At 36.9% G+C, this 13,078-nt stretch overlaps 1 protein-coding gene across 6 annotated transcripts in view; it reads left to right on the top strand.

Moving 5' to 3' along the window:
• The window catches only part of cpx (synaptic transmission protein complexin), a 1,078,564-nt gene that overhangs the window by 120,785 nt on the left and 944,701 nt on the right, over nucleotides 1–13,078 (top strand). For all 6 annotated transcript variants that reach the window (XM_075291794.1, XM_075291793.1, XM_075291798.1 and 3 more), the window contains one exon: nucleotides 12,812–13,078. This exon is cut by the window's right edge and continues 87 nt beyond it. The gene's annotated coding sequence lies outside the window, so the exon portion shown is untranslated. The remainder of the gene's footprint in view (nucleotides 1–12,811) is intronic.

Genomic DNA, 13,078 nt, shown 5'->3' with positions numbered 1-13,078 from the left:
GCTCTAAGACCCCATAAAGTATATATATATTCTGGGTCGTGGTGAAATTCTGAGTCGATCTAAGCATGTCCGTCCGTCCGTCCGTGCGTCTGTTGAAATCACTCTAACTTCCGAACGAAACAAGCTATCGACTTGAAACTTGGCACAAGTAGTTGTTATCGATGTAGGTCGGATGGTATTGAAAATGGGCCGTATCGGTCCACTTTTACGTATAGCCCCCATATAAATGGACCCTCAGATTTGGCTTGTGGAGCCTCTAACAGAAGCATATTTCATCCGATCCGGCTGAAATTTGGTATATGGTGTTGGTATATGGTCTCTAACAACCATGCAAAAATTTGTCCACATCGGTCCTTAATTATATATAGCCCCCATATAAACCGATCCCCAGATTTGGCTTGCGAAGCCTAAAAGAGAAGTAAATTTCATACGATCCGGCTAAAATTTGGTGCATGGTGTTGGTATATGGTCTCCAACAACCATGCAAAAATTGGTTCATATCGGTCCTTAATTATATATAGCCCCCATATAAACCGATCCCCAGATTTGGCTTGTGGAGCCTCTAACGGAAGCATATTTCATCCGATCCGATTGAAATTTGGTATATGGTGTTGGTATATGGTCTCTAATAACCATGCAAAAATTGGTCTTCATCGGTCCTTAATTATATATAGCCCCCTTATAAACCGATCCCCAAATTTGGCTTGCGAAGCCTAAAAGAGAAGTAAATTTCATCCGATCCGGCTGAAATTTGGTACATGGTGTTGGTATGTGGTCTTCAACAACCATGCAAAAATTGGTCCATATCGGTCCTTAATGATATATAGCCCCCATATAAACCGATCCCCAGATTTGGCTTGTGGAGCCTCTAAGAGAAGCAAATTTCATCCGATAAGGCTGAAATTTGGTACATGGTGTTGGTATATGGTCTCTAACAATCATGCAAAAATTGGTCCACATCGGTCTATAATTATATATAGCCCCCATATAAACCGATCCCCAGATTTGGCTTGCGGAGCCTCAAAGAGAAGCAAATTTCATCCGATCAGGCTGAAATTTGGTACATGATGTTGGTATATGGTCTCTAACAACCATGTAAAATTTGTCCACATCGGTTCATAATTATATATAGCCCCCATATAAACCGATCCCCAGATTTGGCTTGCGAAGTCTCCAAGAGAAGCAAATTTCATCCAATCCGGTTGTAATTTGGAACATGGTGTTAGTATATGATATTTAACAACCGTGCCAGAATTGGTCCATATCGGTCTATAATTATATATAGCCCCCATATAAAACGTTCTCCAGATTTGACCTCCGGAGCCTCTTGGAGGAGCAAAATTCATTCGATCCGGTTCAAATTAGGAACGTGGTGTAAGTATATGGTCACTAACAACCATTCCAAAATAGGTCCAATCACACACAAAATGGTCCATGTCGGTTCATAATCATGGTTGCCACTAGAGCCAAAAATAATCTACCAAAATTTTATTTCTAGAGAAAATTTTGTCAAAATTTTATTTCTAGAGAAAATTTTGTTAAAATTTTATTCGGTTCATAATAAAATTTTCATCATTGTCAAAATTTTATTTCTATAGAAAATTTTGGCAAAATTTTATTTCTATAGAAAATTTGGTTCAAATTTTATTCGGTTCATAATCATGGTTGCCACTCGAGCCAAAAATAATCTACCAAGATTTTATTTCTATAGAAAATTTTGTCAAAAGTTTATTTCTATAGAAAATTTTGTTAAAATGTTATTGCTGTAGAAATTTTTTTCAAAATTTTGTTTCTATAGAAAATTTTGGGAAAATTTTTATTTCTATAGAAAATTTTGTGAAAATTTTATTTCTATAGACAATTTTATTAAAATTTTATTTCTGTAGAAAATTTTGTCAAAATTTTATGTCTACTTTGTCAAACTGAATTATATACGTATTGGATCGATCTTTTTTGATTTAATATATACCACGTATGGACTTACATACAATTTAGAAGATGGTGTTAGGAGGTTTTAAGATACCTTGCCATCGGCAAGCGTTACCGCAACTTAAGTAATTCGATTGTGGATGGCAGTATTTAGAAGAAGTTTCTACGCAATCCATGATGGAGGGTACATAAGTTTCGGCCTGGCCGAACTTACGGCCGTATATACTTGTTTATTTTAATTTTACCTTTTGCCGGACGGGGATTCGAACAGCGGACCACACAGTTTGTAAGGATTAAAGAAGTAGCTGATCAACTGCCCAAGGGAAAATAAAATGTTAATTTTGTAATAACAAGCAACAACCACCAACTTAATTCAATATCGCTCCCTGTTAAATAGCGCCCCAAGCTACTAAACACATATATGTTTATAGGCTATTTCTAAATTAATATATGTTTGCATCCAAGGATATTATATTTACAAAAATTTTATGTCCCAAACATAATATGTTCTAACATATTAACATATATGTCCCAAACATGTTATGCTAGTTAATGAACATTATATGCTTGCACTCAAAAATATTGTGTTTAAAAATATGTGTTCCAAACATATAATGTTTATAGCCAAACATATGAAAAACAGTCTTTTTCATCCGTGTACCAACACCACGTACTAAATTTCAACCGCATTGGATGAAATTTGATTTTCTGTGATGATGATTTGTTTCTCTTCTAAATTGTGAGTTAATCTATAAGGTGTACATATTAGAAAAATAAGCAGATTGCACACCTATGTAATTCAGTTCTTGGCCGGTATATATAGGGGAGTCTATATAATAATTACCGATTATCCGATAAAAATCAATAACTCAACGTACAAAATTGTTATCGAATCGGATGAAATTTGCTGCTCCAAGAGGTTCTGGGGATCGATTTATATGGAGACTATATATAATTATGGACCGATATAGACGAATTTTTGGCGTGGTTGTTAGAGACTATATAACAACTTACACCACGTACCAAATTTCAACCGGATCGGATGAAATTTGCTCCTTCAAAGTGGTCCGCAAGCAAAATCTTTGGATCTGGGGATGAGGATTATATATAATTATGGACCGATATGGATCAATTTTTGCACGAATGTTAGGGACTACAGACTAAAACCATGTACTAAATTTCAACCGCATCGGATGAAATTTGTTTCTCTAAGAGACTCCGCAAATAAAATCAGGTGATCGGTTTATATGGGGGCTATATATAATTATGGACCGATATGAATCAATATTGCCATGAACGTTAGGGACTACATATTAACACCACGTACCAAATTTCAACTGGATCGGATAAAATTTGCTTCGCTAAGAGGCTACTCAAACCAAATCTGGGGGTCGGTTTACATGGGGGCTTTACGTGGTTATGTGGTCCGATATGGACCATTTGCAATACAATCCGACGTACATGAATAACAACTACTTGTGCCAAGTTTCAAGTCGATGGCTTGTTTCGTTCGGAAGTTAGCATGATTACAATATACAACGATACGATCACAACTAATGCGTTTGGACCCAGCTTTATCTGATAAAGAGCTACAATACAAGGAGTCTGATATGTAGTGCAACAAAGTAAAACGTTATTTTTTATATATTTTTTAATTTTATTGTACGAAAGCAAAAAAACAATGTCGGAAATAAAATCCAATTTCACAATGAGTTTAGTCTTGTTCTAATTAGAACTGTTCAAACCAAACCATTACAAGATGCACGAAAGTGGCTCTTCGGGCTATTTCCGGCGAGGCTTCTTCTTGAGATGATCGACACTTTTGTATATTTTGTATTTTTTAGTGTCAACTTTACTCTACCAAATTCCGAAGCCAAAAATTCCAAAGGAATGATATGCGGAGATTTTGGTGGCCATTTTACGATAAAAATAAAGCGTGGAACTTCCGTTTGGAGCCACTCTTGGTGGACGCGTGCTAAGTGCGTGGGTTTGATTCCTATTGGAATATCCATGGTCTCTGGCCGAAATCTTTGCACGTGGCTTCAATTATGTCTTTACATATTCCCTATAATATTCGGCATTTATTTTAACCAACGGTCGTTGAATACAAGCGATGAGCCTTAATCGGCCATTACCGCGGCCCACACAGTTACCAGTGGTGGCGCTTTGGTTCTGGTGGCCAATCTTAGGTGTACATTTTGCTGACATCTTCGGCAAGTACGCCCGATCATTTTAATTTGTTTCTAAACTGCTCAATTTAGAATGCCTTCACATCGGAGAAAACCAAATTCTATAACTGGCGACTTTCGTGCAAACCACTAAACCACTATGTGGTCAGGGTGTAATAATTTTGATTTGTTAAAAAATGGATCCACCAGAAATATTGATGTACAAGGATATATTCGGGGTCGATCTAAGCATGTCTGTCCGTCTGTTGAAATCACGCTAGCTTCCGAACGAAACAAGCTATCAACTTGAAACTTGTCACAAGTAACACGTTGGCTGATAAGTCCCCGGTCTAACAAAGAAAGACACATTTTTATATCCACCACCATAGGATGGTGACGGGGGCATAATAAGTTTGTCATTCCGTTTGTAACACATCGAAATATCGATTTCCGACTATATATTCTTGGACAGGGAGAAATTCTAAGACGATATAACCATGTCCGTCTGTCTGTCTGTTGTAATCACGCTACAGTCTTCAATAATGAAGCAATCGTGCTGAAATTTTGCACAAACTCGTCTTTTGTCTGCAGGCAGGTCAAGTTTGAAGACGGGCTATATCGGTCCAGGTTTTGATATAATCCCCATATAAACCGACCTCCAGATTTGGGGTCTTGGGCTTATAGAAATCGAAGTTTTTATCCAATTTGCTTGAAATTTGAAATCTAGAGGTATTTTATGACCATAAAGAGGTGTGCCAAAAATGGTGAGTATCGGTCCATGTTTTGGTATAGCCCCCATATAGACCGATCTCCCGATTTTACTTCTTGGGCTTATAGAAACCGCAGTTTTTATTAAATTTACCTGAAATTGGAAATCTAGAGGTATTGTAGGACCACAAATACGTGTGCTAAAAATTGTGAGTATCGGTCCATATTTTAGTATAGCCCCCATATAGACCGATTTCCCGATTTTATTTCTTGGGCTTCTAGAATCCGAAGTTTTTATCCTATTTGCCTGAAATTGGAAATCTAGAGGTATTTTCGGATCATAAAGAGGTGTGCCGAAAACGATGAGTATCGGTCCATATTTTAGTATAGCCCCCAAAAGAACCATCTCCCTTTAACTCCTTGGGTTTCTAGAAACCGTAGTTTTTATCTGATTTGCCTGAAATTCTAAATATTCTGGTATTTTAGGTTCACAAAAACGTGTATCGGATTAATGCCTCCATATAGACCGACTTCACTTCTTGAGGGTGTAGAAGGCGCACTGATCATTAAAATTGCTTGAAAATCAATGTAAAATTTCCAGATTTTACTTCTACAGATTTAAGATTTAAAATCAAGACGTTATTTTATAACTTTATTGCACACTTACAAGAGATGTTAATGATTCCTCTAAAACTCAAACAAAAATGGTTCTTATAAATCCAGAATCTGATATAGTCCTTATAGGTGAAATCTTTAAATTTATCTTCGGGAAGTGTCCTCAAGTCCTCAAGCCCTCCTGAAATTTCAAAGGAAACCCTAATATTTGGTTCATGGTGGTGGGTATATAAGATTCGGCCCGAACTTAGTGCTGTATATACTTGTTTTTTGTCAAAATTCGTTTTTATTATTCAACATTGTTCCATTCCAATTTTTTGATATCATTTTGCTAGTAATTTTTGCCATCATTCTCAATGACTTGTAGCACGGTGCGTTGCCTTGGTGGAACAACACTTTTTTCTTCTTCATATGGGGCCGGTTTGCCGCGATTTCGACCTTCAAACGCTTCGATAACGCCATATAATAGTCACTGTTGATGGTTTTTCCCTTCTCAAGATAATCGATAAAAATTATTCCATGCGCATCCCAAAAAAACAGAGGCCATTTCTTTGCCAGCGGACTTTTGAGTCTTTCCACGCTTCGGAGACGATTCACCGGTTGCTTTCCACTCAGCCGACTGCCGATTGGACTCAGGAGTGTAGTGATGGAGCCATGTTTCAACCATTGTCACATATTGACGGAAAAACTCGGGTGTATTACGAGTTAACAGCTGCAAACACCGCTCAGAATCATCAACGCGTTGCTGTTTTTGGTCAAATGTGAGCTCGCGCGGCACCCATTTTGCACAGAGCTTCCGCATATCCAAAAATTGATGAATGATATGACCACCATGTTCCTTTGATATCTTTAAGGCCTCTGCTATCTCGATCAATTTCATTTTACCGTCATTCAAAACCATTTTGTGGATTTTTTTGATGTTTTCGTCGGTAAACACCTCTTTCGGGCGTCCACTGCGTTCACCGTCTTCCGTGCTCATTTCACCACGCTAAAATTTTTCATACCAATCAATTATTGTTGATGTCCCTGGGGCAGAGTCAGGAAACTCATTATCAAGCCAAGTTTTAGCCACCACCGAATTTTTTCCCTTCAGAAAACAATATTTTATCAAAACAAGAAATTCCTTTTTTCCTTTTTTTTCACAATAACAAAAGTTGCTTCACAAAAGACGCTCTATCTCACAAACTAATTGACTTACAGACGTCAAATTTTGACACGAATCATTTGAAGGTTGCTACTATATAAAAATAATATGCATTTAATACTAGCGACGCCATCTATGTGTCAGACCGGTGACTTATCAGCCAACCTGTTAGTTGTTATTGATATCGGATGGTATTGCAAATGGGCCATATCGGACCACTTTTACGTATAGTCCCTATATAAACCGACGCTCAGATTTGGCTTACGGATCCTCTTGTAGGAGCAAAATTCATCCGATCCGGTTGAAATTTGGTATATGGTGTCAGTATATGGTCTTTAACAACCATGCAAAAATTGGTCTACATCGGTCTATAATTACATATGGCCCGCATATAAACCTATCCCTAGATTTGGTTTTGCGGAGCCTCTAAGAGAAGTAACATAAATTTCATCCGATCTGGCTGAAATTTGGTACATGGTGTTAATGTATGGTCTCTAACAACCATGCAAAAATTGGTCCATATCGGTCTATAATTACATATAGGTCCCATATAAACCGATCCCCCGATTTGGCTTGCGATTTGGCTTGAAATTTGCTACATGGTGTTAGTATATGGTCTCTAACAACCGTGCAAAAATTGGTCCACATCGGTCCATAATTATATATAGCCCCCATATAAACCGATCCCCAAATTTGAACTCCGTAGCCTCATGGATGAGCAAAATTCATCCGATTCGGTTGAAATTTGGTACGTGGTGTTAGTATATGGTCTCTAACAACCATGCAGGAATTGGTCCATATCGTTCCATAATTATATGTAGTCCCCATATAAACCGATCTCCAGATTTGATCTCTGGAACCTCTTGAAGGAGCAAAATTCATCCGATCCGGTACATTTCGCCAAAATTGTTCCGTATAGATCTATATTATATATAGCCCCCAAATAAACCGATCCCCAATCACAGAAAAATCACAATTGCCACTCGAACCAAAAATAATCTACCAAAATTTTATTGCCATAGAAAATTTTGTCAAAATTTTATATTTCTGTAGAAAATTTTGTCAACATTTTATGTCTTTAGGAAATATTGTTAAAATATAAGTTCTATGGAAAATTTTGTCAAAAATTTATTTCTAATTATACAATTATTATTCGAGCTTTATGGACAGATATAGATTAAGGAACATGGTTAATAGAGCCATTGAAAAGAAAACGCCAGATACAAATCTATACACGCCTGGACTGTACATGTTTCGGTTCGGGCGAATGAACCTTTCCACAGCCTTTAGTATAGATCTGGCTGGGAGAGATAACTCAATTTTGGGCCCTTTATGCTAACTCCTTATGGAGAAAACATTTGGGAAATTTCCTCTTACAAATTGAATCATCTTTTCTCCCACTGTACATCATCTTTTCATATAACTTACAAGTCCCTTAATCTTATTTTTATTTCGTTTTGTTACATAGTAATGCAACAACACGAAATTTATTTTTAGAAAGCTTATTTGTTAGAATTCACCTAAGTGGTGAACAGTCGAACAATGCTTATTGTTTCTACAGTCAACTACAACATATGACAATTAACAGAAACTGGTTTCCAGGAAACAACAACAATTCTAACACGTACATTAGTCGTGTTTTTTCCTAGTTTTACGACGGGCTCATCGTTGCTTATTATATTACATGTTAGCCTGATACCGAAACAGGCAATTGACGTCCAAATGCATTATATCTAATTATACAATTATTATTCGAGCTTTATGGACAGATATAGATTAAGGAACATGGTTAATAGAGCCATTGAAAAGAAAACGCCAGATACAAATCTATACACGCCTGGACTGTACATGTTTCGGTTCGGGCGAATGAACCTTTCCACAGCCTTTAGTATAGATCTGGCTGGGAGAGATAACTCAATTTTGGGCCCTTTATGCTAACTCCTTATGGAGAAAACATTTGGGAAATTTCCTCTTACAAATTGAATCATCTTTTCTCCCACTGTACATCATCTTTCATATAACTTACAAGTCCCTTAATCTTATTTTTATTTCGTTTTGTTACATAGTAATGCAACAACACGAAATTTATTTTTAGAAAGCTTATTTGTTAGAATTCACCTAAGTGGTGAACAGTCGAACAATGCTTATTGTTTCTACAGTCAACTACAACATATGACAATTAACAGAAACTGGTTTCCAGGAAACAACAACAATTCTAACACGTACATTAGTCGTGTTTTTTCCTAGTTTTACGACGGGCTCATCGTTGCTTATTATATTACATGTTAGCCTGATACCGAAACAGGCAATTGACGTCCAAATGCATTATATCTAATTATACAATTATTATTCGAGCTTTATGGACAGATATAGATTAAGGAACATGGTTAATAGAGCCATTGAAAAGAAAACGCCAGATACAAATCTATACACGCCTGGACTGTACATGTTTCGGTTCGGGCGAATGAACCTTTCCACAGCCTTTAGTATAGATCTGGCTGGGAGAGATAACTCAATTTTGGGCCCTTTATGCTAACTCCTTATGGAGAAAACATTTGGGAAATTTCCTCTTACAAATTGAATCATCTTTTCTCCCACTGTACATCATCTTTTCATATAACTTACAAGTCCCTTAATCTTATTTTTATTTCGTTTTGTTACATAGTAATGCAACAACACGAAATTTATTTTTAGAAAGCTTATTTGTTAGAATTCACCTAAGTGGTGAACAGTCGAACAATGCTTATTGTTTCTACAGTCAACTACAACATATGACAATTAACAGAAACTGGTTTCCAGGAAACAACAACAATTCTAACACGTACATTAGTCGTGTTTTTTCCTAGTTTTACGACGGGCTCATCGTTGCTTATTATATTACATGTTAGCCTGATACCGAAACAGGCAATTGACGTCCAAATGCATTATATCTAATTATACAATTATTATTCGAGCTTTATGGACAGATATAGATTAAGGAACATGGTTAATAGAGCCAGCCAGATCTATACTAAAGGCTGTGGAAAGGTTCATTCGCCCGAACCGAAACATGTACAGTCCAGGCGTGTATAGATTTGTATCTGGCGTTTTCTTTTCAATGGCTCTATTAACCATGTTCCTTAATCTATATCTGTCCATAAAGCTCGAATAATAATTGTATAATTAGATATAATGCATTTGGACGTCAATTGCCTGTTTCGGTATCAGGCTAACATGTAATATAATAAGCAACGATGAGCCCGTCGTAAAACTAGGAAAAAACACGACTAATGTACGTGTTAGAATTGTTGTTGTTTCCTGGAAACCAGTTTCTGTTAATTGTCATATGTTGTAGTTGACTGTAGAAACAATAAGCATTGTTCGACTGTTCACCACTTAGGTGAATTCTAACAAATAAGCTTTCTAAAAATAAATTTCGTGTTGTTGCATTACTATGTAACAAAACGAAATAAAAATAAGATTAAGGGACTTGTAAGTTATATGAAAAGATGATGTACAGTGGGAGAAAAGATGATTCAATTTGTAAGAGGAAATTTCCCAAATGTTTTCTCCATAAGGAGTTAGCATAAAGGGCCCAAAATTGAGTTATTCCCAGCCAGATCTATACTAAAGGCTGTGGAAAGGTTCATTCGCCCGAACCGAAACATGTACAGTCCAGGCGTGTATAGATTTGTATCTGGCGTTTTCTTTTCAATGGCTCTATTAACCATGTTCCTTAATCTATATCTGTCCATAAAGCTCGAATAATAATTGTATAATTAGATATAATGCATTTGGACGTCAATTGCCTGTTTCGGTATCAGGCTAACATGTAATATAATAAGCAACGATGAGCCCGTCGTAAAACTAGGAAAAAACACGACTAATGTACGTGTTAGAATTGTTGTTGTTTCCTGGAAACCAGTTTCTGTTAATTGTCATATGTTGTAGTTGACTGTAGAAACAATAAGCATTGTTCGACTGTTCACCACTTAGGTGAATTCTAACAAATAAGCTTTCTAAAAATAAATTTCGTGTTGTTGCATTACTATGTAACAAAACGAAATAAAAATAAGATTAAGGGACTTGTAAGTTATATGAAAAGATGATGTACAGTGGGAGAAAAGATGATTCAATTTGTAAGAGGAAATTTCCCAAATGTTTTCTCCATAAGGAGTTAGCATAAAGGGCCCAAAATTGAGTTATCTCTCCCAGCCAGATCTATACTAAAGGCTGTGGAAAGGTTCATTCGCCCGAACCGAAACATGTACAGTCCAGGCGTGTATAGATTTGTATCTGGCGTTTTCTTTTCAATGGCTCTATTAACCATGTTCCTTAATCTATATCTGTCCATAAAGCTCGAATAATAATTGTATAATTAGATATAATGCATTTGGACGTCAATTGCCTGTTTCGGTATCAGGCTAACATGTAATATAAAAATTTATTTCTATAGAAAATTTTGTCAAAATTTTATTTCTATAGAAAATTTATGAAGCATTTCATAGTTGGAGAGGACTATTTTGCAAAATCTTCTAAAACATCAAGAATTCTACTAATCTACCAAACAGTAAAAAATCGACCATTTTTGGTAGACTTGTGATCATAATTGTATATATCCGCCATATAAAGCGACCCCCATATATCAATTCTGGCTCTATAATTACCGCACAAAAGTTCATATCGGTTCGTAATTATTTCTTCCCTATATATACCGGTGAAGAACTATATACATATATACGTATTTAATCGACCTTTCTTTTTCAAGTTCAATTAGTATAAAATTCAGGAAAAATATTCAGTTAGGCTTTCGCTTTTCCAAATCCGAAATGCCGGGCCTCACGCTTGACACCTGCCATCAGATTTTCTACAGCCACCTTGTCCACCTTCTTCGCCGCAGAAAGCCAGTTTGCTTTGAACTGCTGCTCGTCCTTAGCAGTTTTTTTGGTCTTCTTTAGGTTCCGCTTGACAATAGCCCAGTATTTCTCAGTTGGGCGGAGCTCTGGCGTGTTGGGAGGGTTCTTGTCCTTGGGAACCACCTGCACGTTGTTGGCGGCGTACCACTCCATGGCCTTTTTACCGTAATGGCAAGATGCCAAATCCGGGCAAAACATTACGGTACAACCGTGTTTCTTCAAGAAAGGCAGCAGACGTTTATTCAAACACTCTTTCACGTAAATTTCTTGGTTGACAGTCCCGGCAGCTACGAGAATGCTGCTTTTCAAGCCACAGGTACAGATGGCTTTCCAAACCAGATATTTCTTTGCGAACTTTGACAGTTTTATGTGCTTGAAAATATCTGCTACCTTTCCCCTTCCTTTTGACGTATAAAACTCCTGTCCCGGAAGCTGCTTGTAGTCGGCTTTGACGTAGGTTTCGTCGTCCATTACCACGCAGTCAAACTTCGTCAGCATCGTCGTGTACAGCCTCCGGGATCGCGCTTTGGCCGTCGTATTTTGTTTATCATTGCGATTTGGAGTCACTACCTTCTTGTAAGTCGATAGTCCGGCTCGTTTTTTGGCTCGATGCACGGTTGTAGATAATACACCCAGCTTATTTGCGGCATATCGGAGAGAGAGGTTTGGGTTTCGCTTGAAACTACCGGCAACTCTCTTTGTCGTCTCAGCGGCTTCCGGTTTTCGATTTCCCCCCGATCCAGACTTCGACAAACGTTCCCCAAACACTTTAATTACATTTGTAACGGTTGATTTGACAACTTTTAGCGATTGTGCCAGCTTTGTGTGCGAGTAGCTCGGATTTTCGCGATGCGCGAGCAAAATTTTGATACGCTGCTCCTCTTGCTTGGACGGCATTTTGACAACTGAAGAGTGAATTCCAAAATCAAAATAGGAGCAACATTCTACACACACACACCTTCAAAATGAGGGGCGTTCAGGTTTTTTAAATGCAAAGTTTATATTGACCAAATTTTAACCGTATCACCCTTTATATATGCCGCATGGACTAACTTACAATTTAGAAGATTATGTTAAGTACTTTTAAGATGCCTTGCCATCGGCCGCAACCCAAGTAATTTATCTGTGGTTGACCATCTTTAGTAGAAGTTTCTACGCAATCCATTGTGGAGGGTACATAAGATTCGGCCTAACCGAACTTACGGCTGTATATACTTATTCTTAAATTATAAACTTGTATGTTATACTTTTTTAAGTTATTAAACATTTTCATTGTTCTTTATATTCAAATTGATTTATTTAAGATTGAAATATTAAAGTAATTATGTTATAATTATTTCTTCTCTTTGCAGTCTTCTGTATTATCTGTGTGACTAGCAAACAAACAAACTCTACCATTAACTCTTTCTAAAGACACTCCATAGAGAATCACTAGCAATTTCGTGTTTCTTCCATTTTTCACAAAACAATTAAAACACTGTGCTTTTCCAGGACACTCAAGAAGACCAAAAACGAAAGAAAAATACTAAGTGAACTTGCTCTTCAACGAATTATTCTTGTGCACTTTTCTTTAAGACAAAATAAGACAACAAATCTCTCACATCAAACTTTGCTAGACG

Source organism: Haematobia irritans, chromosome 1, assembly GCF_050003625.1.
Source record: "Haematobia irritans isolate KBUSLIRL chromosome 1, ASM5000362v1, whole genome shotgun sequence".
NCBI classification, from domain to species: domain Eukaryota; kingdom Metazoa; phylum Arthropoda; class Insecta; order Diptera; family Muscidae; genus Haematobia; species Haematobia irritans.
Note: the sequence above shows the minus strand (reverse complement) of the source record. Positions and strands in the feature narration are given on the sequence as shown.